This window comes from Myotis davidii, unplaced genomic scaffold (assembly GCF_000327345.1).
Source record: "Myotis davidii unplaced genomic scaffold, ASM32734v1 scaffold962, whole genome shotgun sequence".
In the NCBI taxonomy this organism is placed as follows: Eukaryota; Metazoa; Chordata; class Mammalia; order Chiroptera; family Vespertilionidae; genus Myotis; species Myotis davidii.
Window position 1 is genome coordinate 6,057,353 of NW_006295559.1, and position 4,037 is coordinate 6,061,389.

Here is a 4,037-nt window from a genome sequence, read left to right on the forward strand (position 1 = left end):
TTTTTAACAAGGTTTCCTGGCCACTCAATCCATACACACATGAGAGTTTGAGAAGCACTGCCTCGGTGTGATTTTCTCCTCCAGGCCTTCACCCAACAAACCACTCTTATCCAAAGCCTTTTCCCTTATTTAAGTAGCAAAGGGCAAGTAAAGGAAATTAATTAAGTTCTTTCAAACATTTGTTTATTTCTTTGGGAGAGCCCCATGTATTGGCCCTAAAGCCATTTCTAAGGTCTGAATAAGTTAAAGCAAGCAATTAGCTTTATTAACACCTACTCCTTTCTAAGGACCTAGACCAGTGGTTCTCAACCTGTGGGTCACGACCCCTTTGGCAGTCGAACGACCCTTTCACAGGGGTCACCTTAGGCTAAGACCATCCTGCATATCAGATATTTACATTACGATTCATAACAGTAGCAACATTACAATTATGAAGTAGCAATGAAAATAATTTTATGGTTGGGTCACAACATAAGGAGCTGTATTTAAAGGGCCAGAAGGTTGAGAACCACTGACCTAGACTTTCAGAAAGTAGCATGTACACTGGAGGGTGGGTATAGAGATGAAAAAAAAAAACCAACCTTTTCTCTAATGAAACTGTCATTTGTAGAGAAAAGCAGATAATTAATGTTAAAAAGAGAAGGGCTTTATCAGCAGGTGAGTGGATTAGAAAACTGTGGTACATCTTCATAATGGAATACTATGCTGCTGTAAAAAAGAAAGAACTCTTACCATTCACAACAGCATGCATGAACCTGGAGAGCATTATGCTAAGCAAAATAAGCCAGTCGGAGGAAGATAAATATCACATGACCTTACTCATTTGTGGAATAGAATGAACAATATAAACTGATGAACAAAAATAGATCCAGAGACAGAGAAGCATTGAACAGACCAACAAACTTCAGAGGGAAGGCAAGGGAGGGAGAGGGGTTAGAGATCAGCCAAAGGACTTGTATGCATGCACATAAACATAACCAAGGGACACAGACACTAGGAGGTTGAGGGCATGTGTGGGGGAGTGGGGGAGGGTGGCTGGGGAGAGGCAGTGGGAGGAAAACGAGACATATGTAATACTATATGTAATAGTTTAAAAAATAAAAAATTTGAAAAACAGAGAGAGAAGGGCTTTAAGCACAAGCACATGCTGATAAATCATCCTATATAATAAAAGTATAACATGCAAATCGACCAAACTGTGGAACGACAAGTCACGACCAGTTGGCGGAGAGCGGGGCCGACGAGCAGGCAGCACCAGGCCAACCAAGGCAGAAGGCAGAAGGAGGGGACAGCAATGGGGGAGGGGGAGGTGGCAGCAACCAGCAGCGGCAGAGGGGCAATTGGGGGGGAGGGGTGCTGGCCCCTGATTGGCTGCCCAGTTGCCTCCCACAGAGGGAGGCCAGACTGCGGCTTAGGCCCATAATGGGTTACAGCCGAAGCCAGGGGTGGGCAAACTTTTTGACTCGAGGGCCACAATGGGTTCTTAAACTGGACCAGAGGGCTGGAACAAAAGCATGGATGGAGTGTTTGTGTGAACTAATAAAAATTCAAAGTAAGCATCATTACATAAAAGGGTACGGTCTTTTTTTTCAATAGTTTTATTCATTTCAAACGGGCTGGATTCGGCCCGCGGGCTGTAGTTTGCCCATGGCTGGCCTAAGCCATCAGTAGGACATCCCCTGAGGGCTCCTGGACTGTGAGAGGGTGCAGGCCAGGCTGAGGGACCCCTACCCCCACCCCTAGTGCACGAATTTTTATTAACCAGGCCTCTAGTTTTTTAATAAAAATATAAGTATACTGCCCTCCTTTCTGCTCAACTTTTCAGATGCCGGTCTTTCTTCACTCCTACCTCACAGTAATTACCTCTAAGGTAGTTTTTATTTCATTGTACCTGTTCTCAAAGCAGAATACACACACACACACACACTTCTGTACTTCTGAGGGAGTTCCACACATGGCTATTACATGGACTGAGCCAGGTCTTCAATATTTCCATAAAATTACTGCTATTTTCTTTAAGAGTGTGTGTGTGTGTGTGTGTGTGTGTGTGTGTGTGTGCGCGCGCGCGCTTTATTATCTAAATCCAAGCTCCAGTCTTTGCTCCTCCTAGGTCTCTGAGTGATATCCCCGCCCCCTTCAAGGCTCTGTAGAGGCCTTTGGCCCCACCTCTAAAGGTTCTGTAGACTTCCTCCAGGTTGAAATGCTCTTTACTTTCTTTCAGAAAGTCCATTCACACAGCAGCAGAACAGGCCTAATGGATCCGACACCTGGGCTTTCTTGGTCACAACATCAGCAAGATATCTCAGGGAGAGAAGGCACCGTAAAGTGAGACCATCTGGAAGGAACCAGCTGGTCTGTGGGAAGCCTGAGAAGAACCTGGAAAATGCGGAAGCGGTGAGAACAGGTCAGCCAGGCGATGGCCACCCTCGTCTGTGGACCACCCATTCCTGAGACACCGTCCACGCGAAGCAGGCTCTGCTTTCTGAACACTATCAGCCAGTCCCTCAAGGCCACCACCTCAACACGGTCTCCACGAGAATCTCAACTCCCCACTTCACCAAACAGATGATTTCTAACAAAGGAACTGCGGCTGTGGCACCCCGGCGAAGCAGGAACGCAGAGTTTTGTGACATTTGATTATGTAAACGAAGCAGGATAGAGAAACATTATCTAGAAGCAAGTGGTCAGTGCCGGCTGTCACTATCAACATGCATTACATGGGACTCCACAGCTCACGCTGTTGAACTGGGGAGAGGTGCGGCTTCTGTGCAGTATCTGACATTCATTAGCACATTCCTGTTTTTTAAAAATATGTCGTTGATGAAGCCAAACCTCGGCTTTCTTCCCTCTTGAAGCGATGGGCTGTGACTCATCCATTTGAATAGGACACCATCAAATGCCGTGGTTTAAAGAAATTAAGTGCCTAATGTAATCCACGAGACATCCTTTAAATTTTTAATTATTCATTTCTCCGTGAGAGCAAAAGGTTGGATGCCTGGGGTTATTTATAGCTGGGGGATTATGGAAGAACACAGAGAGTAGGAGGAGAGAGAAGAGAACCACAGGAGAAATTCCATTAAAAATAAACTGAACTCAGGCAGGAAGGCTAGAGCTGAAAAAGTCAACAAGTAGGGGGAAAAGGAATCCGTGCACACACTGAAGGCAGAGAAAGATGAGAGTGAGAAGGAGAAGCAATAATGTCAGAGAGGACCTGGCGATGGGCACATGAGAAAATCCTCACACCAGCAGGGAGAGTTTTTACGTGTCTGGCACTTCAGTCATTGCCTGCCAACTCCATCATCATCTGCCTGCAGAGCCCAGACCAGACGGGTTGTGACTGGATTTGTCTGATGGGTTACATATGAAAGCAGATTTCACAGTTTCGTAGTTACTGTGGAATCCCCAGCCTCCTGAGGTGGCACTGTCACACCCTGTAAGGCATGATCTGGCTTTTTAGTTTGGAGGGGAGAACGAGGGAATGGCCTCATTTCTCTGGAAAAGTGTCTCCCTGTCTAGAAACGAGGCAGTGAGATTTACACCAGCAATGTTGAAACACATCCGAATGTACAAAGCATTTGCTTGAAGAATCATGAAGACCAGTGTGGTGATGAGGGCAACGACTGGGTTACATCAAGAAGCCTCACCTGGAAATAATAATACAGGGACAGGTCTAGGGTGAAGGGGCCCTAATAGATGCTGACACAGCATTATTACTGGAAATGCCTTCCTTTAACTCAAGTATGGTTAGGAGTCATTCATCTTCACCACAGGTTCTAGATAAATTTTTTAAAAATATTTTTTTATTGATTTCAGAGAGGAAGGGAGAGAGAGAGAGATAGAAACATCAGTGATGAGAGAGAATCATTTATTGGCTGCCTCCTGCACGCCCCCTAATGGGGATCAAGCCCGCAACCTGGGCATGTGCCCTGATGAGGAATCGAACTGTGACCTCCTGGTTCATGGGTTGATGCTCAACCACTGAGCCACACTGGCTGGGCGAGATAACTTATCCTAATATATAAAAAGCCAGGGGCCAT

The 4,037-nt window shown here is 45.8% G+C and overlaps 1 protein-coding gene across 5 annotated transcripts in view; it reads right to left on the reverse strand.

The window, feature by feature from the left end:
* Positions 1-4,037, reverse strand: part of CPNE4 (copine 4) — a 347,198-nt gene that overhangs the window by 298,365 nt on the left and 44,796 nt on the right. The gene's annotated exons all lie outside the window — the stretch shown is intronic.